At 45.8% G+C, this 22180-nt stretch overlaps 1 protein-coding gene across 3 annotated transcripts in view; it reads left to right on the top strand.

Annotated features, from left to right (window-relative positions):
• The window catches only part of CAMK1D (calcium/calmodulin dependent protein kinase ID), a 366122-nt gene that overhangs the window by 223621 nt on the left and 120321 nt on the right, over positions 1–22180 (top strand). The gene's annotated exons all lie outside the window — the stretch shown is intronic.

Below are 22180 nucleotides of genomic sequence, written 5' to 3'. Positions count from 1 at the left end.
CACTTCACACTTAGGGTATGCATCCGATGAAGTGAGCTGTAGCTCACGAAAGCTTATGCTCAAATAAATTGGTTAGTCTCTAAGGTGCCACAAGTACTCCTTTTCTTTTCACACTTATTGTGACCAAAGTCTCCCAGGCCTCACATCACATCTCCCCCTAAAGAGGTTACATACAATCCTGGCTTATGGCTATCCGACCTATGGCATAATACATAAACTTTGCCTTAACACAATATATCGCTAAAGAGATTTAAATCTAATAAGGTCTCCCAAGGTTATGGAAGAAATTGCAATATCTGTCAGTGTCTCATTCAAATCAGTGGGGCTACTCACAGAGTAAAGTACTAGCTGGATTGTGCGAGGGGATCAGTATCTGGCCCCATATGTATAAAATTTCTACAATTCAGTTGTCTGGGAACCACTCTCCCCTTTTTCATTTTTCTGAAATAAAAGATTGTGAAAGCAACCATAAGAATAAGCCCTGGCTGATGTAGTCTTTACTGAGATATAGAGGATCAAAGATGATAAGGACACGTGTGTATTTAAATATGGAAATGAGAAGATGGTACCCATTAGCCAACTGTGAAAAGAAATGTCTGCCTTGTCTGACCACAGTGCTCAAACAATACCAGTGAAGCAGATGAGGGGCGTACACTGAGCACCTGTCCAAATATTGATCTCTTGGACGGTAAGAGAGTCAGATGGAAATCACTTGCCACCACTAGTGGAATATAGGCTCACCTTGACAGTAGTTCTCTGATTATTATTTCTGTCCCTCCATGCTCCCATTATAATCATGGCAACTTCTTATGTGGAGACAACATTGAGAATTCTCTCTTGATCCTGGTGTGGCCAACTCATTACGTGAACTGATACAAGCTGGAAGTATCAGAGAGGGCAAAACTAGAACTGGATGGACGAAAGAAAAAAAGAAAAACATTAATGGAAAGCATTCACTAAAGGTCTGATCCAACTCCCACTGAACTCAATAGGAAGTCTATTGACTTCAATAGGAGCTGGTTCAGATCTTAAATTGAGAGCCTAATTCTCCTTTCTGATGCTCACTGTCTGTCTGTCATTGACAGTGCAGATCTCTATTGCATACTCTTTTCTGTATTCATTCTTTGTGGTGAAAACCTTCTCTGACATTACAGAGTAGAGAGATGAGTCAAGCTTTGTTCTATTACATGAGAAATTCCTTTGGCACAATCATAACCTTTCTTCTCCTCCATTCTTCCCTTCAATCCTGGTTGGAGAGAAAAGGATCATATCACCTAGTTGCAAAGGGAGTTCCTCCAGTTGTTACTATGTGGTCACTTCCATCAGAATACTAAAAGGGATTGGGTAGGGGGAAATACAAGAGTTGAGAAAGCAGGTGGAGATTCAACGTTTTGCTTTTCAAAATCTGGTTTAGAAACCCTGAGTTGAAATTAAAATGTCCTCCTACCTACATATTGCTATACATTGTCCAGTTCTCAGTCAGCTGGATCATCCCCGTGCCAGATATATTTAATCTTATTTATTATGATAGCCACTAGGAATTGAACCAAAGATTGGGAGCTTGCTGTGTGAGGTGCTGTACAAAGAAGATAGTCCCTGCCCAAAGTACTGCAGGGGAAGTGGCAAAGGAATATCAGAGACCTAAAAATTCCAACAAACCAACTGAATTTCTCGAAATATCAATTTTGTGACCAATTGTCTAAGACTACTTGCTTTTGTTTAACTTCTTTAGTAAAATATCAAATATTATTTATTAATATATTTAATTTCAGGTAAACCCTGATTTTCTAAACTCCATATGTCTGAATCTGCATCTTACCTGAAATTTGTGTCTTGCCCTGAATCCAAATGTTTATTTAATCTAAAATCCATTGTTCTGAAATTGTGGTTTTAAGGTTTCAGACATTCAGTACTACTTCCGTAAAACTGGAGTTCACCTGTTTTCTCTGTGTTATTGGTAACCTGCTAAGGGACTATTTGGGCTGAAATTAAGAGGAGGAAAATTGAAGATCAGGGAAGACTTCTCCACTGTGAGATCTCAGACCCAAGGAAGTAGTAGAAGCCTCATAGCTCAAGTTATTTAAAAGCAGACTTGACAAAGCACTAGAAATCTCTCAGAGAGAACAATTCCACACTGTCAAGGAGATAGGTATTCCCCCTGTCTGGATTCTTACATTTTTATGGGCTTGTTTTCACTACATTGATATCTCAAACTATAACTTGAGTTTTGCCCAACTTCCTTACACACATATGGCAGTGGTGGTCAACCTGCGGCACCCTTCCCACAGCACCCATTGGCTGGGAACGGTGAACCGCGGCCACTGGGAGTTGCGGGCGGCCATGCAAATGTAAACAAACAGTCTGGTGAGCCACCAGCAGATTACCCTGATGGGCCGTGTGCTGCCCATGGGCTGCAGGTTGCTCACCGCTGCACTATGGTCTTTAGCTTAAGTTGGTGCTTTATGCTCCTGCTAGCTGGCTTTCTTGGGTGGGTTGAAGCTGGAATGTTGCTGACATTGGAGCTGGTAATGCAGTGGGAATCCAGCTGCTTTAGTTACAACAACTCATTGGATGCTAATACAATCACTCTGTTAATCCAATCCAGTGTTGTTTGCAGTGTGGTCATCATCCTCACTTCCTGGAGTGGAGTATCTTGAGTGTACTAGCTCAGGGTAGCAGTTGCAATGAAGAGGAGCCCTCTTATGTGTATTTTAGCTATAATTTGGCATGCCAGGGGGATATTTGTCAATGTATTTTTCTTCTCATTCATAATTTACCTCTTCATTCTGTAGCAAATTTTCTCTTTTTGTTATTTAAATATTTGTAAAACAGGTTGACTAGAAGTTGGATTTTAACGACCTCAGCTGGGGTAATGAACGCAGCTCCATTAAGATGCATTGGAGCTCCACTGAAACCAATAGAGCGGATCCCATTTATATGAATCGAGGGTGTAGCACTAAATATTTCCTTCAGGTGGAGTGAAGTGAAGAGTTGTTTCATGTGTTCTGATTGCTATACACTAGATTGAGATTAGTCCTGTATTTCCCGTCTTTTAAAATATGAGGAAAAATCCTATAGAAATTACTAGATCTTTTTATTGCCTTTTATCCCAGGTACTTGCTGCAAGTCAAACAAAGCCAGACTGGTTCTGGCTCTGTGTGGGATACAGCAAGGAAATACTCTTCTTCCAGTACTCCCTAGGGAGAGGGTCAAATCACCCAAGTGGGAGGGGAGGAGGTAGACAAGTATTCAGCCCTGCTGTGTGCTGGCCCATAGCATAGATTTCTGAATGTTTGGCATTTAGGACTAAAATGCCACTAAATTCCTAAGAATTAAAATCAATTTAACATGCCCCATTTCCTGGATTCCATATTGGAAGATGAACATCAACTGGTTGCTAGAATAGCTCAGATACATTATGTGGAGCTAGGCACCCATTTGATTACACCTCTGCCTAATTTGCTATTATATTTCTTGTGTTTCTTAGCTTGTAGTCTTCAGTTATCTCTTGCCTTGAAAAAGCCAGTCCTACTCGGTTTTACTTATATTAAAACCTGCCTTTGTTTGGAGGAGCAGTGTATAACTTCATCTGTACTCTGGGAAAGGGCATTTTGATTAAAATAGAGACGATCGGAGGGAACATTAGAACCATAGGTAGTTTACAGGCAGAAAGGTATTTTTCCTTCTTTGTGAGAGATCCAAAGATCCCCCAGCTTTGGGAGGGTTCAATGTTTGAGTATGGATCTGAATTTGGTGGCTGGCCTTTTATTTCTGACAGACTGTAATGAATGCAAATCTGAGAACCCCCAAACTTTTTGGTGGTTGAAATCTAGATCTACATTTTGTAGCTTGGATCCATCCATCTGTGCTCTAGATGTAAGTAACTCTGAATGGTGTTAATAGAAAAAGAACCCTCCCTTCTACACTGAACAGGGAATACACTCCAGAGTTCTAGCTTTTTAAAACAAGGCATAGGAAGTGTTGTAAGCTGCACTCCGATACCCTGGGAGTAAACGGTTTAGAAGGCTTCAGAGCTTGTAGTACAATGTTTGCAATCTTGACAATGCATAAAAGCAAGTTTTTCTAGTTTAAAAAAAAAGTCACTAAATGTTTCGTTCAAATAACATCAACAAGTGATGCTTCCAAGACAGCACAAAATCAGTGTCAAATCCATGTCTGTATAACACTGTGTAGCGACACGACAACTCACCAGTGCAGCGCCTCCTACTGGTTGTCTTGGGAATTAGCTCTTCCAGCCCAGAGTGCCCTCTGCAGGCCAGTGTCTTGCCTGCCGCTGGCATCCGTGTCCCTCCCGGACCCCGGTGCCCTTGACCCTGGGGCTCTGCCCCAGCAGTACCCCCACACTCTGGGTCTCCCCTCCCTGGGGAACACCCAACCCTCTAAACCCACCTTGCCTCAGTGGCTACTGCCAGTCATCATCTAACCCCCACTCACTAGGGCAGACTGCAGCGTAATGGTCACTCATCATTGGCAAGGGTTTAGGACGAGCTGCCTCTGCCTATTTCCAGGCTGCCCCTCTGCAGCCCCAGTATCTTTCTGGGCCTTTACCAAGGCCTGCAGCCTGGGGATTTACCAGGCTGGAGCTCCCCAGTTCCCTTTACCCTTCCCCAGCACTGCTCCGCTCCGCTCCGCTCCGCTCAAGGTACCTCGCTCTCAGGCAGCTAGCCCTTCCCACTCCAGGACTAGAGTGAGACTCCACTACTTCTAGCCCATAGCCCTCTCATAAGGGCTGTGGTCAGCTACACAATCAGCTTTGCTTGGCTGTTTTAATTCCTTTTCTCCAGCTGCAGCCCTTGCCAGGGCTGCTTTAACCCCTTCAAGGCCAGAGCGGGGTGAGCACCCCGCTACACACTGCTTTGAAAAAAGTATTACTAATTTTCCCATGGGCTTTTTTGTGTAGTGCTCATTGCTGTAGTATCACGGTGCTTGACAAATATTCATTATTTACACAACAACCCTGTGAGATATGGGGCTATTATTATCCCCGTTTACAGATGGGGAACCAAGGTAGAGAGAGATTTAGGTCAAAAGTATCCACTCATTGTGGGTGCTCAGTTTGAGACATCGAGGGCCTGATTTTTCAGAGTACTGAGGGCATGGCTACACTGGAAACTTCAAAGCGCTGTCGCGAGAGCGCTCCCACGGCAGCGTTTTGAAGTGCGAGTGTGGTTGTGCGCGAGTGCCAGGAGAGAGCTCTCCCAGTGCTCCTGGTAATCCACCTCCATGAGGGGATTAGCTCCGAGCACTGGGAGCACGGCTCCCTGCGCTCGGAGCCTGTCTACACTAGCGCTTTAAAGCTCTCTGACTTGCTGTGCTCAGGGGGGTGATTTTTCACTCCCCTGAGCCAGCAAGTTAGAGCGCTATAAAATGTATGTGTAGCCAAGCCCTTACACATTTTCTATGTTTATAGCATGGCTCCCATTGACTTTAGTCGCAGCTGTGAGTGCTCAGCACTGTCAGGAATAAGGCCTTGCAGCTGTGAGTCTCCTGACAGGCTAATGAGCACAGCTGGGCCACATCAGCTAGGCCAGCTGACAGACTGCCTTGCCTGAGTCTCTGAGGAAGTTAGCAGGCCTTTTCTTAAGCCCAGCAGCAACTCCCTAGCTGTTCAATGCACATGCTTGTGGATTCCGCTTCCCTCTGCTTGGCTTACTTCTGTCCTGCACCCAGCCTTGACTCTTCCCTGTACTTGGCTGTTTTCCAGTCTTGTCTCAGCCTTGCTCCTGCTCTGGAACCAGCCCTGCTCCTGTCTTCTCTGTCTCCACTGATCCCGTTCTGACCTTCGGCTCCAGTTCCTGGCTTTGGCTCTGTCTTGACCCTTGGCTTTGGCATTCAAGCCTTGACTTTGGTTCTGACTCTTGGCTCTGATTCCTGGCTTGGACTCTGCCTTGGCTCTGGCATTTGGACTCTGACTCTGGTTGTGACTGTTGCTCTGCCCACAATCCGGTCTCCTAACAAACATTTCTACAAATCAGATGCCAGGGTCTCAAGTTGGGCACCCAGAAAATAAGGCCTACGCAATTAGTGACCACATATGAAAAGTTTGGGTTAAGTGACTTGCCCAGCATCACATAGAAACTCTGTGGCAGGGCAGGGATAAAGTCCATGTCTCCAAAGCACCACTGAACTGCCCTAAGCATGAGACTGACCTAGCAGTTCTCGGCCTCATTCATAACATACTATACAACTTCTGCAACAAATGAAGCATGAGTCCTACTGCACAACACTGTTTCATCCCTGGAGCACAATCCATTCTATGTGCTGAACAAGGTAGGGAGGGATCCTGTGTGGGAAGGGGGAAACTGTGTGATCATGTAATTAAAGAATATATCATAATGCATAGGTACAAGGGGGCCATGCTAAGGTTTAACAGGCAACCTTAATTTTGGAATTTCCTAACTTTTGAGTGAATTTGCAACCATAATGTGCTTTTAACATATTTATTTCTGTGAAAATTCTGTGCTTTTTACAAAAGCAAAATGAAAAAAACAGAAATTCCATCATGTGGCATCGTATTGATACCCACATGGGTCCTCAGCAGGGTGGAAAACTTTAGAGCCACCACACATAAGCTATTGGAATAAGTGACAGCAGTAATAGGCTATGCAGTGTTTTGTAGCTGTGTCAGTCCCAGGAGAGACAAGGTGGGTGAGGTAATATCTTTTATTGGACTCCTAGAAACCATCCTCCAACCACTCACCACACAAAGGCCCAGCTTCCTCCAGGACATGACCGACTTCCTCCACAAACTTTGCAACATGAACAATCTCCCTCAGAACACCATCCTTGCCACCATAGATGTCATTTCCCTATACACCAGCATCCCTCAAAATGACAGCATAGCTGCGTGCGTCAAATATTTACAAGACAATAGACAACACTCAGATATTCACCCCAAACACATCGCCAGACTCATCCATTTTATCCTCACCCATCACAATTTTACATTCAACAACAAACACCTTGTCCAAACATGACAGGGAACATCTATGGATACTAGGATGTCTCCCTAATATGCCAACCTCCTCATGGGCCACCTTGAAGAAGCATTTCTGGACAAATGCAACACAAAAACAATGATATACTTGCAGTTCATCTGATATTTTCATCCTCTGAACAGACAATTTAAATTCTTTCATAGATTTCCACCATAACTTCAACAACTATCCATTCACTAAATTCTCTCTGGAACACTCCCACATCAGCATTGACTTCCTGGACACCATGATCAACTTCAACAATGGAACTCAACAGACAAAAAAATACAATAAACCCATGGATCACCACACCAGGCTTCATAGATCCATTAACCAGTCCAAACACACCAAGAAATCTGTTATCAATAGCCAGGCACTCAGATACCACAGAATATGCTCTGAGGAGAAAATCTGAGGAGAAAGTTCAGGCTATACACCTTAAACACACTTAAAACTGCCTTTATCAAACAGGGACACTCCACCAGAGAAGTGGATCACATCATGGAACAGGCCACCCAAATACCCAGAGAGAACTTTCTTCAACAGAGAAATAAAACCCTGTCGTATCACACTCTCCTAGTTGTCACCTACAACCCCACACTGGAGCCTATATGCTGTATCATCAAACAACTACAAGCCATACTTGGTAAGGATCCCATCTTGAAAGAAATATTTCCTGAATCCCCTCCTCTAGCCTTCAAATAACCTCCCAACTTCTTCAAGCACATCATCAAAAGCAAGCTCCCCACAAACCAGTACACTCCAACTCAAAGCACCACCAGACCCTGCCAGAACAACAGATACAAAACCTGCAGAAACATCTCCACTGCTACAATGATCAACACCCCCACAACACACCTTTCCAGATCCATGAGTTCTACACATGCCTATCACAACATGTGGTGTACCTCATCCAGTACATTAAATGCCCCAATAACTACTGTGTGGGTGAAACCAGACAATCACTGTGCTCTCAGATAAACTCACACAGGAAAATGATAAAAGACAAAAACACCATATCACCTGTGGGTGACCACTTTTCACAAAGCGATCACTCTATATCTAACCTATCAGTCCTCATCTTTGAAGGAAACCTGCACAACACTTTTTCAAAAGATGAGCCTGGGAGCTTAAATTCATAACTTTCCTACACACTAAAAATCATGGACTATATAAAGACACTAGATTTATGGCTTATTAAAACAAGCTCTAATCCACTAACAACCCTCCCCCACACCCTGCTGCTTCCCCCCCCTTTCCTTTCCTGCCTATGACTGGAGGGCTGTTAATGGGCCACTTCACTTTGAATGGCCCCTTGAAACATGTGTTAACTCAGGGGTGGGCAAACTTTTTGGCCTGAGGACCACATCGGGGTTGCGAAACTGTATGGAGGGCCGGGTAGGAAAGGCTGTGCCTCCCCAAACAGCCTGGCCCCACCCCCTCCCACTTCCCGCCCCCCTCAAAACCCTCGACCCATCCAAACCCCCCCCCACTCCTTGTCCCCTGACTTCCCCCTCCCAGGACCCCCACCCCTAACCACCCCACAGGACCCCACCCCCTATCTAACCCCCCCCCCCGTTCCCTGTCCCCTGACTGCCCGCTCCCTATCCACACCCCCCACCCCCTGACAGGCCCCCCAGGACTCCCACACCTATCCAACCCACCCTGTTCCCCATCCCCTGACCCCCCCACGAACCTCCGCCCCATCCAACTCCCCTTCTCCCTGCCCTCTGACTGCCCCCCAGGACCCCCTTCCCCATATCCAACCCCCCCCCCCCACACACTCCCTGCCCCTTTACCATGCTGCTCAGAGCAGCAGGAGCTTGCAGCCCGGCTGGTGCCAGCCACACTGCCCGCGCTGCCCGGCAGGAGTGGCGGGCCAGAGTGCTGGCAGCGCGCTGAGGCTGCGGGGGAGGGGCTGGGGGCTAGCCTCCCTGTCCGGGAGCTCAGGGGCTGGGCAGGACAGTCCTGTGGGCCGTAGTTTGCCCACCTCGAGGTTAACTACTTATGCTAAACTATCTGTTCCATTTTGTATTTAACTGTGACACTCTAATAAGTTTCCTAGATCTGAAGAAGAGCTCTGTGTAGCTTGAAAGCTTGTGTCTGTTGGTCCAATAAAAAATATTACCTCACCCACCTGGTCTTAGCAGCAATAGGCTGTCATCCAATTTGCGTACCAGCAATAGAGGGGATGGGATATTTTGCCAGTGGCTTTCAAAGTTATTTGCTGAGAACAGAGGAATGGAGAGACTCAGAAATCTTGGGTTCACTCCAGAATCTGGAGGGGAGCGTGCTCTAGTGGGCACAGACTGTTTTGCCAAGTCTCCCCAAACGTGACCCTTTCTGCCCTGTCCCTTCCAACCTGTTCCTGTCCCTGTCCCAGCCTTGTCTCTTCCCCACTCATGAGTCTTCATCTCAGTCCCATTCTCCTCACTTCAGTCTCAGTTTCTACTCCTCAGGCATCTCTTCTGGTCCAGTCTCCTTATTCAGCCAGTCCCAGTTCCCCATCTCTGGCGATCTCTTCTTTACCGTGGCCTGCTGTAACCCCCACCTCCCACGCCCATGTTCCCACTCCTAATCTCCCTCCCTGAGCTCCTTGTAAAAGGTCAGTATCCTGTCCTCCCATGCTGTCTCCTTGCTCCAGTCTCTTTGCCCAGTCACTGCCAGTTCTCACCCAACCCATAGATTGCCAGTACCCAGATCCTTTCTTAGCAAGTCTCTCTTCTCCCCGTGGCCCCTGGCTCCTCATCCAGTATCAGTTTCCTCCCATCTACTGCTTTTGCCTTCCCCACCTTGTTTCTTTTCCTGGCTCCCCGTCTCTTTGGCCAGCTAGTCCCAGTCCTCACTAGTCTCCTTGTCCCAGTCTGCTCCACACACCACTCCTGCAGGTCTGGCTTTTGTTCCCTCTGCATTTTTAACAGGCCACGTCCTCTGCCACTACCTCAGCCCAAAAGGGTTGGGGAGGAGTGCCATTAAGAACAAAGGAGAGCCGGGCTCCCTGCTCTAAGCCTGACCAGCTTAGGGACAGCAAAAGGCACGTTCCTGTTAGAGAGGCCACCTCCCTGCCAAATTTCATGTCCCTACTCCACAGCCTGGTGGGAGCTAGAACTGTACAAAGAACAGGTTGCCAGGATTTTGTAACATGGTCATAGACTAACCAATGTATTTTTCTGTAGCCTCGTTCTCAGACAGGGCTGAACCATTTTGGATGAAATCTTCTAGAGGAATTCAGTCCAAAGCAGACACCCAGCATGTAGAATTTCAGCCCAAATGGTTAAAGTTTGGTGAAGTTATAAGCAACTGAAAATGCGGTCTTATAATAGAAAGTGTTGGGTGACCTTAATAATAGGTGGTGCTACCAGCCGCATGTATAATATAAAAATATGAAAATGAGATCGGAGCTATTCCCGCTTCCACATGAGGATTCTGCAAAGAAATTACTAATACTGCATAATGGAGATGTGTGTAGAAAAGCACCATAGAGCATTTGGGATTGACTTTTCCCAGAATTGTTGTAATTTCGTGCTTCCTCTGTGAATTCAAATGATGAGCTTTCAAACTAAGGTACCCACTGCTCCATTCCTAATGTTGATGCCATGTAATAACATTAAGATCTGAGCAACTAGTTACCTGCTGAGAATGAAGACAAACAATAAATAATTGAGAGGGGTTTGTTTCTTTTGTTTGCGGAGTTCAGTATTTCTCCAGGGGATACTGGAGAGGAGTGGGGAAGCTGAAGTATTTCCAGGAGTAAATGTTTGGTTGAACTCATTGGCTTGTTTTAAAGATAAGATTTGTTTGAGATTAATCATAGACTTTCTGGTTGCCAGAGACTAAAGTGGGGGTGGGTCATTCACCAACAATAGCCGTATACCATGTTTCCTGAGATTTAGCAGTTATTTCCTCTTATATATATATATACAGGGATATGCCACTGTATTTTAGATACACTGGTGCGGTTATTATTCACAGATCATATATTGACTTTTTAATGATGTATATTATATACTCTGATATTTCTCGTTCATGCTAGAGAGCCATATATTAAAATGGATCTAATTTGGATATGCATGTATTTATTTGATACATAGTAAGGGACAGTAAGAGACCCCTACAAAATAATATTTCTGAATATGATGGCCCTCCCATAAGTGATCATCATCAGGAATACTTGCAAGAGTATTATGGAGCAGGATTTCACTCTACGTTATAACTGGGCTCTGTCCTGTTTTCATTGAAATCAGCTGGACTTCTGTCAATTACTACAGTGGGAACAGGATTGTGCTTATTGTCTAGAAGTTTAGGCCCCAGATTTGGCCTGCTTTTGAAATTATTTTAAATCTGATCAGGAGCTTCTTCCAAATTCCAAGATCTATATGTTCAAAAAGTCCTCACTCTGGCCTGGAAATCTGTGAACCAAATGTTTATTTGGCACCTACATTGTTTTCATGCGTGGAACTCAGTTGTTGATGTACAATTTGTGGGCCTGATCCTGCCACCCTCCACTCGCACGTATAGGCCTTCCTCATGTGCTAGTCTTGTTGAAGGCAATTGTAATGTTCAAATGAGAATGGCTTGCAAGAGTAGGCCCTTTGTTTGCACCTATGAAGCATGTAGCTAGGGATCTAATGAGAGCTAGTTTGAACACCCACATCTGAGTTTGTGTGCAAAACGTTTGCTGTCCAAATGAGGCCTTGATCTAGAAACAGTCCCTTTGACTTCAGGGGCTCTAAGGTTCTGATCTGGTGAAGTGCTGAACACATGTAACCTCAGTTCCCACTAAGCTGCATAGCTGCCTATTAAGCACCATGCATGTGCTCATGGCTGCAGTGGGGAGAGATTCCTCTCCCCCGGCCCCAGCCCAGCCACAGACCTGCTGTCGCCGGGGGAGATGCACTTCTCCCCCGGCTCCAACCCAGCCCTGGCACAGACCTGCCGTGGCCGGGGGACGCACCTTTCCCCCGGCCCCAACCCAGCCTGGCCCGGACTTGCCATGGCCGTGGGAGAGGCACCCCTCCGGAGGAGCTGAGGGGAGTTCTCTCTCCCCGTCACAGCCCCGGGGCAGCCTGCACCCCAAACCCCTCATCCCCAGCCCCCCCCCAGATCACCACCAGCCAGAGCCATCACCCCCACTTCCACACCCCAAATCCCTGCCCCAGCCCAGAGCCCCCTCCCACAATCCAAACCCTTTGGCCTCACCCCACAGCCCAGAGCCCCCTCCTGCACTCCAAACCCTTCATCCACAGCCCCACCCCGGAGCCCACACCCCCAGCTGGAGCCCTCAACCCCCCCCCCAACCTTCTGCCCCAGCACTGAGCCCCTCATCCCCAGCCGCACCCCAGAGCCCGCACCCCCACCCAGAGCCCTCACTCCCTGTAACGATGCTGGTTCTGGCAGGACCCAACTGAGAGTGCCAATTCAGGACAAATTGCTTCAAGCAGGGCAGTTACAGCCCAAGGCTGGAGTTTTTCCATCTCTAAGGCAAACCAAACCAGCCAAACAGAGCAGACTTTGGTCTCACCCCACTGGCTAACAACAAGTCACACAAGCAATTCCCTTAGACACTCCAGTTTCCCAATATCACCACCAGTGACACTCGTTATGGGGACAAATGGTTATGAAAACCAATACCCCAGTAAAAGAAAAAAGGTTCTCTCGATCCCAAAGGATCAAGCCCCAGACCCAGGTCAATATACAAATCAGATCTTACCCACAAATCACGCTGTTGCCAATCCTTTAGAATCTAAAATCTAAAGGTTTATTCATAAAAGGAAAAAGATATAGATGAGAGCTAGAATTGGTGAAATGGAATCAATTACACACAGTGATGGCAAAGTTCTTGGTTCAGGGTTGTAGCAGTGATAGAATAAACTGCAGGTTCAAATGAAGTCTCTGGAAAACATCCACAGCTGGGATGGGTCTTTCAGTCCTTGGTTCAAAGCTTCAGTGTAGCAAAGTCCCTCCAGAAGTATGAAGCAGGATTGAAGACAAGCTGGAGGAGCTGCAGCAGCTTTTTATATTCTCTTGTCATGTGGTCTCTGCTTTCTTTGTCCCAAAGACAAGCTGTCCATCACATGGCATGGAAAAACCTCAGAGCTCTGTTCATAGGTAGGTCCCTGCATACCTTGCTGAGTCCCAAGGTGTATCTGCCTTCTCTCAATGGGTCAGTTGTATAGCTGATGGTCCTTAATGGACCATCCAGCAGGCTAGGCAGACCTGACACCAACTTGTCTGGGGTGTCACCCAGAAGAATAGCACAATTTTGAACTACAGACAATATAGAGCCAATACTTATAACTTTAAATACAAAAATGATACACATATACAGATAGCATAATCATAACCAGCAAACCATGACCTTGTCTTAGACACCATATTGGACCCCCTTTATACCAGATTTGGTGCTGCTACAGGACCTTGGTTGCAACAGTGTTCTATACAGTCCCAGTTCAAGTCAATAACATCACACACCCCTGCACCCAACCCTCTGCCCAAGCCCTCTGGCCAAAGCAAAAGTTCCTCTCTTTGGGGGTATATAAAGTTCAAACAGCTAAGAACAAAACAACTCCTTCTGCCCTCCTCTGAATAAACAATCCTCCTTGCCCCTTCCCAAGCCAAACTGTGCTGGATCTGGCTGACTAGCAACATTGACAGTAACTTTAACTCACAGGCACTAGGCGTTCTTGATTGTTGAAAGATCCTAACTGTAGTTTATTATTATAGTTATTTATTTATATTACAGCAACAGCCTGATGATTTGGGGTCCCACTGTGCAAAATATCAAACAAAAAGATGTGAAGATGTCATCCCTGCCCAAAAGAGTTCACAAGCTAAGAATTTTGATTGGAGAACCCAGGTTCTACCTGTGCTGTTCATGAGCTATATCTGCACACACGCAGACTTGTGGTAACCTTGTAAAAGTTCTGGAAACCAGCTGAACCAGATACTTACATATCTGCACTAAAGTCTATAGACTTTATTATTATTATCAAAAGCTATATTTCTAAGCACACACTAAGCCCACTGAATATTAAGTAAATAAAAGGTAGAAACTGAAGCACTAAGCAGTAGTTAAGCATTGAATTTCTTGTTGTAATAACCAATGCATGAATGCTCTCTGAATGCAGTGGAGCATATACTGTATTTGAAAGTGACATTTAAATTAAAATATTCAGCCTCAAAGAAAAACAACAAACAGTTAAGGGAAATGCCTTGTTTGCCAGTTTCCCTAAGTAGTATAGCAAGTATATGCTATATTACAAAACACTGGTACAAATACCACACAGATATCACATCAGGATGCTAATTAAACCAACACATAGACTTACAGGACAGGATGCCTTCTAGAGTTTCGTTCATATGCATGTTTCCCATGACTCATTACCCAGAACTAGAGTCAGAACTAAGTCTATGTCTACATTGCTGCCTATGTCAGCAAAATTTATGTCGCTCAGGGGTGTGAATATTCACACACACACACACACACACACACACACCGAGAGCAACATAAGTTACACCCACATAAGTGCTGGTATGCACAGCGCTATGTTGACGGGAGTTTCTTATGCTGTTTGCAGGGGTGGTTTTTAAATGCTGACAGGAGAACTCTCTGTCGTCAGCATAAAGCGTCTTCACCAGACGCGCTGCAGTGGTGCCACTGGATCGGTACAGCTGCACCACTTAAGCACTGTACGTGTAGACGTGGCCTTAATGTCTAGTTCATGAGGATATTTCAGTGTCTGTCTCTGCAGCAGGACTGGTGCTTTAACAGCAGAATATACAGTCCTCCAAACATGCAGCTTAAGCAGGAGCTGTGCAGTTTACATGGTACATTAAGTATGAAACAGGCAGGATCTACTGTGTTTACACTTAAGATGGCGTGTAGAGTACCGGCATTCCACAGTAGATACACACCTCAGTGAAAGACAGGCTGCGTCCACACTGGTCACTACACTGTGTGACTACAAGCCACAATGAAAGGCACTGGCCAAGAGGAAAGGCTCTGGCAACATGGAGCTGCCAGAGCCTTTCCCCACTTCCTCCCTGCTGCCTGAGCTGTTCTCTGTTGCCTCCCTGCTGCCGGAGCCTTTCCCCTTTGCTGGAGCCTTTCACTGTGTGGGGAAAGGCTCCAGCTGCGAGGAGGGAGAAAGACACTACACTGCTAAAAATAGCAATATAGACATGGGAGGCACTGGTTGGGCATCTAGAGAGCTCATGTAGGATATATACCCTAGGGTTCAGGCATGTAGGGCACTGCACTCTACTTGCCTCACCCTCTACACTTCTGTTCATACCCATGCTAGCTGGGTGGGCAATATCTGTACTCTACACATTACTGTAAGTGTAGACGTACCTGGCGCTCAGCAGCTGATTGGTTTCATAGATGAGGACAGGAAACCAACTAGGTCTCAACATAGTGTACTCTTCTTTATTTCTAATAGTGCCATACTTCTGATGTCCTGCAAGCGTCTGACTGGAACATTTAGTGGGAACTAAGAGTTTGAGTGCCCAACTCCCGTTGAAAACCACTCTTAGACCACTTTGCAAATGCCAGCCTGTTCCCAAAATGTTCATTCTTGGTGATGAGGAATAGGACACATGATGGATTTTCATGATGGAAGGGCCCAATTTTCAGAAGCTCTGAGCACCGGTAGCTCCAGAGGAAGTCAGTGGGATCTGTGAGTTCCATGCTTCTAAAAACCAGGTCCAAAGATCCCACTGCACACTAGCATTGTTTTCTGTTTGTACCAGGGTCCAGAAGTTTGGTTCTCACCATCTTTTCCACTGTCCCCTCACCTCCTTCCTAACATGTCTGAAATAAAATTCTGCTCTTATTTACTGCCTAAGGCTCCTGCAGAGGGAAGCTTGAACATCAGTGTTGGATGGGGGTCCTTTGCCCTTCCCACAGTAAGTAGTCTTTAGAACAGGGGTGGGCAAACTTTTTGGCCTGAGGGCCACATCGGGTTTCAGAAATTGTATGGCGGGCCGGTTGGGGAGGCTATGCCAGGCTGTGTCCCCGCCCCCATCTGCCCTCCCTTACTTCTTGCCCGCTGGCGGCCCCCCCTCAGGACTCCTGCCCCATCCAACCACCGCTGTTCCCTGACGGCCCCCCCTACAGGACCCCTGCCCCATCCACCCCCAACCACCCCGCTCTCTGTCTCCTGACCGCCCCCGGAACCCCTGCCCCTGACTGCCCCCCACCGCCCCATCCAATTCCCCCTCCTTCCTGACTGCCCCCCGGGACTCCTGCCCCCATTCAACCCCCCCGTTCCCTGCCCTCTGACCGCCCCGAACCCATCCACACCCCCGCCCCCTGACCACCACCCCAAACTCCCCTGCCCTCTATCCAAACCCCCTGCTCCCTGCCCCCTTACCGCGCAGCACAGAGCACCGGTGGCTGGCGGGGCTACAGCCGCGTTGCCCGGCCGCCCAGAGCATTGCGCCGGTGCAGTGTAGTAAATTGCTCTCCCTAACAGCTACCATTGGCACATTCCTACGTGGAGCAGTTTAATACACTACACCAGCAGCATGGCACGCTGCGGCTGCGGGGCAGGGGGAGCAGCGGGGGAAGGGCCGGGGGCTAGCCTCCCGGCAGTAGCGTAGCTGTTGGGGGGGGGGGGGCGGGGCAACAGCCGCTCCCCCGCTGAGCACAAGTGGCACCTTGTCAATGTCTTGGTGCCTTTTAAATTTTCCCCTGTTGAGGGAACAGGGGGAGCAATCCAAAAAAAAGGGCGCCACCCACTGCGGCGCTTTAACTCACCCGGCGGCGGTCCGGGTCTTTGGCGGCGGGACCTTCACTCGCTCCGGGTCTTCAGCGGCACCGGAGCACCACTGAGTGAGTAAAAGCGCTGCAGCGGGTCGTGCTTTTTTTTTTGGATCGCTCCCCCTGTTCCCTCCACCTGGCTACGTGGCTGCCTCCCGGGCCAGGAGCTCAGGGGCCGGGCAGGAGGGTCCCGCGGGCTGGATGTGTCCCATGGGCCATAGTTTGACCACCTCTGCTTTAGAAGAAAGCAAAGGGATATAACAAGAAGATAACTGGTCATGATACGGAGAGCAAATATGCTTGCTTTTAAGAGAGACAAGATGCTCCAACACTGTGGTGATGGGTACAGTATAGACAAGACAAGAGAAGTGGTTTACTTCTGTCATTAGTAGTTATATGGCCCCCATCACCGTAGTACCACAGTCCTCAATGTGTTTATCCTCCTAACAGCTCTATGGGGTAGGGAAGTGGCTTTCCCACACTTTAGAGCTGAGGCACTGAGAGAACAAGTGACTTTCTGAAGCTCACCTAAGGAGTCTGTGGAGGAGCAGGGAATTGAACCGAGGTCTCCAGCTTGCACCCTTGCCCCAGACTATGCTTCCTTCTTTTACTTTACGGAAGAACACCCTAAGATGGTAAGAGTTCTGCTACCCAAGCTTCAGCTGCCTATCAAAGGAATCAAAACTGGGTTTTTCAGAATCTAGATCTGGTATTTAATAGAAATGGGCTCAAACTTCAAAATATGTGGGCTTAGATTGAAGCCATCCCTAGTATTTAATGGATTCAGAACGTCATTTTATTGGTTCGTTGTGGTTTGTCATGCTACAAAGATGTATTGACCAAATGACACTATACTAATACCATCTTTGAGATAGCCATCTAATCTACAGGGATTAATTGCACTATATTCCAATATTTTCCATCGGGACTGTGCAAGTTACTGAACTGATAGTAAACTGAACCATTGGTTCTGTACCACTTGTAAATGAGCAGTGGTTATTCCTCCAGGAGCAGTTTCTGCATATTTTTGTGTTTGAAAGAAAGATGATTAAATTGACCAACGTACACTCCAAAGTCCGTGATAGGAAACTGTTTCTCTTCCTTTCTGTGCCAGTGGCTGAGAGGAGGTAAGCAGGGTGGAAAAGTTTAAAGTCCAGGAAGTGATCAGGAATGAATAGGCAGACGTTTTAGTAACAGATTAATGAGCAGCAGAGTGATTCCCAAGATGAATTTTAGATGTGTCCAGATAATTTCCTGCCTGTAATTGTAAGGATTAGGTATGATTCGAAGTGTGGGATATGTACTAATTGGATGTGGCTAAACAAGTCCTGGTCCTGGTTTCCCTTAAGGAAGCACGGCATCCCTCCTACCTGCACTGGCAAGACAAAAATAAATAAATAAATCACCAACTCTTATTATTAACAAAAAAGCTACATAAGGACTGGGAAGGTAAATAAAGATTTTTAAGTAAGATATCCAGATCTAGCTTTGTACTATGGTGCTGAAGAAGAGAGGAACTTCTGGAGGCTGCTATTCATGAAGCTGCACTTCCTAATTTCTGAGCTCCATGCTGCACCTGGGTATGTGGGGGCATGTGCTGGTGCTGCATAACTTGTAAAAATTAGCCACAGCATAGGCAGGCGTGTGATAGAGATGAGTCACAAGACACACAGTGATGTATAACTGCCAGTAGCCACATATAATATTCCTGCCTCCCTGAGAGCAGGAATGAGACCTTTCTCTTCAAACAGCAGGCAGATTGCTATTTAGAGGCATAGCAATTTTCATCTCATTTTGATGGATTTGAATAACTATTTCATGTTTTCGTGCCTTGCCTTGCCCAGAAGTTTCATTGCTGGTTACTTATTGTTCGTATAGTAGCTGAGTTAGTCTCTTGCATTTAGCTCTGGCTCTAGATGTAGCCGGTAATTTTAAATCGTACAGTGCCAGCACTAAAATCAATAAAACAGCTAGCAGTTGGGGCAAAGTAGCTTTACTAGGAGATGCATAATAAATATTAAGTCCATGTATAGCACAGTACAAGAGCACATTCTGATAGAGTGGAATGCTCTTAGGCAGCGCACTGAGGTGTACTAATTATTACTGTAAGTAGCTGCACTGCTTTGGAGAGATGAGGACTTCCATAGAAGCCTAGAAAGATTTAAAATGAAGTAATATACTGTACCAAATGAAAATACAAAGCTAAAATTGCCATTTGCTGAAGTTTTATTCTTTATTTGGCAACCTCTGTTTTAAAACTTGCCTCTCTCCCCGAGTTTACTCATGGAGCACTGTACTACACAGTGTGAGTAAAGGTGGTCAAGTCTGGTTTGTGAGGATTATATTCTGATAAAAATTAGTAAGCAAGTCCCAAACTCAGTTTTACGAGCACTGTCGCCCCCAAGCTCCAAACTCTCTCTCCTTGGCATAGTCGGGGGGTTGTTTTGTTGAAGTTCCCTTTAGCAAATTCAAATCAATGTAATGCTGACTTGCAGTCTTCATTTTAATTACATTATCAAAAGGCCATGTGTAAAACCTAATGGGGAAAAGATCCCATTTGGCAAGAGGCCAAGAATATGAAGCCTGATCATCAAATACAAAAGCATTTTATATCTGTATTGAAAGCAAGCTTGAAACTTACTTTAGATTCATCTTGAGCCTGATCCAAACCCTTTGAAGTCAATAGGATTCATTCCATTCTTTTCAATGGGTTTGGGATCAGGGCCCTAAGGAGGGATCTTCTCATATCTAGACCTTTTTAAGGCAATTCAGATTCCTGTTTGAAGTACTGTGTTGTCTTCTTTTGTAGTGTTATGGTTACCTCTGCTTACAGAAACTATTTTTATAACAGCTGCAGGAATTCTTCTCATAGTTTTGTGCTTTGGCCATTCTCACTGGAAAATTAAATAATGGGTACAAATTTTCTGGATTTTTTTTCCCAAAATGGTATTTAGTTCTGCTGTGGTTTTTAAAAAATGGAGTGTTTTATAGAAAAGAAAAAACAATCCTTGTGGTGATAGCTTTTTTGATTATGCATTTTTAGAATATGCACTCATCATATTTGGATAAATATCATATGGGCACATCCTGTCCATGTTAAAGACTATTTATCCCTCAATCTGGGAGGAAACTGTACTCACAGGGCCAAATCCTGCACTCCTTATTCACTCCTTACTAAGACAAAACTCCCACCGAGGGTTGTGTGACTTTGAGCAAGTCATTGGTGCCTCAGTTTCCCAATCTGTAAAATGGAGGTAATGATACTAACTTTGTAAAATGCTTTTAGATCTATGGATGAAAAGTGCTGTATATAAGAGCTAGGTATTATTATTATTTAACCATTCAGTACTTCAGTTTCTCCCCAGCTGTAAACCAATGATACCCATCTTTGTGTAGAACTTTGACATCCTGAAGTGGCAGGTGCGATGGTTCTTTCAGCTTCACGTGTTCTGCAGGAAGGGAGAGTCATTTTTCAGCAAATTAATGTCATTCCATGAATTACACCCTGAAATCAACTGGAGGAGAGGTGGAATATTAGGGTCTTTATAGAAGTGCAAAGAAGAAGTATAAGTGAAGCTGAAGTTTGAGTTCTTGCAATAAAAACCTGGCTAGCTAACGTACAACTCATCCAATGTCTTTGGGATGGTTTTGCCATACCTCTATTGTCACTGGTTAAAGATGGCAATGATGCTTTTAGCTCATATTTCCTGATGTTATGCCCACTGAAATCAATGGAGATTTAAAAAGGATGAGGGCTTCCTACTTGACAAATGAATCATTAGGATATACACTTTTTACAGGATCTTCGAAATATTTTGTGGGCTAAATATTGCACAAGGGGTGCAAGGCATTTGCAAACAGCTCCACAACTTAAGAAATTTGATGGATAAAATAATTTTCTTGAAGCCCTGAAAACATCTTGTTATTACGGAGTTTGTTTGGAGAGCAGCAAAGAGCGTATCTAACACCTTTTGTTTTACCATAGTCTTGAAGTCATGTCCATTTTAGGTACCTATAGGGCCCCTGTTACTATGGTATCACCTCATAACTTCCCTGTAAGGTAGGGAAGTACTGTTATTCCTATTTGACAGATGGGGTACTGTGGCTCAGATCCTCAAAGGGATTTAGGTGCCTAACTCCCACTGACTTCAATGGGTCACCAAATGAAATTAATAGGCAGCAGGTTTAAAACAAACAAAAGGAAGTATTTCTTCATACAATGCACAGTCAACCTGTGGAACGCTTTGCCAGAGGATGTTGTAAAGGCCAAGACTATAACAGGGTTCAAAAAAGAACTAGATAAATTCATGGAGGACAGGTCCATCAATGGCTATTAGCCAGGATGGGAAGGGACGGTGTCCCTAGCTTCTGTTTGCCAAGAGCTGGGAATGAGCAGCAGGGGATGTATCACTCAGTGATTACCTGTTCTGTTCATTCCCTCTGGCGCATCTGGCACTGGCCACTGTTGGAAAACAGGATATTGGGCTAAATGGACCTTTGGTCTGACCAGTATGGCCAGTCTTATATTATGTGCTATATTGATTATTAGAGGAGGGGGAAGCCACACAAAGCTAGTGGACAGAGAGATACATTCAAGGGCATCATTTGCTATAGGTAAAGCTCAGATTTTGTTACAGATATTTTTAGTAAAAATCATGGACAAGTCACGGGGGTCTGTGAATTTTAGTTTATTGCCCGTGACTTGTCCGTGATTTTTACTAAAAATATCCCTGACAAAATATGGAGGGAGGAGTGTCCAGCACCCACAGCGGCTGATGGCTCTTCAGTCCCCCCCGCAGCTGTCACTGACTGTGATAGCTGAGCCACTGCAGGGTCCCCTTGCCACCTGTGGCAGCTGAGCCGCTGTGGGGTCTCCTTGGCGAGCTCCTTGGGAGGTCCGGGGTCCCCCTGCTGCCCGACGGCTAGGAGCTGCTGCAGGCCTGCCGCCAGCAGAAGCTGAGAGTTGTGGGGCTGCCTGCTGACAGCTCCAGCCCGTGGCAGAAAATGTCACACAGGTGTCTGGAAGTCATGGATTCCATGACCTCCATGACATAATCATAGTTTTATCTATGGGACAGTTGCCTTCCACTGACCTTGGTTTACCCGCACCCCCCGACTTTTCATAAGTCTATATGCTCCATTATGTCTGCCACTCCCCTCCTCCCTGGCTTTGCTGGATAGAATATAATTACACATAATGTTCTACATGCTGACACAACTTTGCCCTCCTCTCCCAAATTTTTCTGAAATGACGTCCCTGGATACCTGTACACATCATGTCATATAATGCAGTGATGGGAGAGAGTGTGTGTGTGTGTGTGTATGTATACACACAAAAATAGACTATGCCACCACCAACTGCTGGAGAGAATCAGAACTATTCATCAGTATGTCAGAGGCTTTTTACTGCTAGATATCA

The sequence above is a fragment of the Caretta caretta genome, chromosome 1, assembly GCF_965140235.1.
Source record: "Caretta caretta isolate rCarCar2 chromosome 1, rCarCar1.hap1, whole genome shotgun sequence".
In the NCBI taxonomy this organism is placed as follows: Eukaryota; Metazoa; Chordata; order Testudines; family Cheloniidae; genus Caretta; species Caretta caretta.
This window is presented reverse-complemented; position numbering and strand designations above follow the sequence as displayed.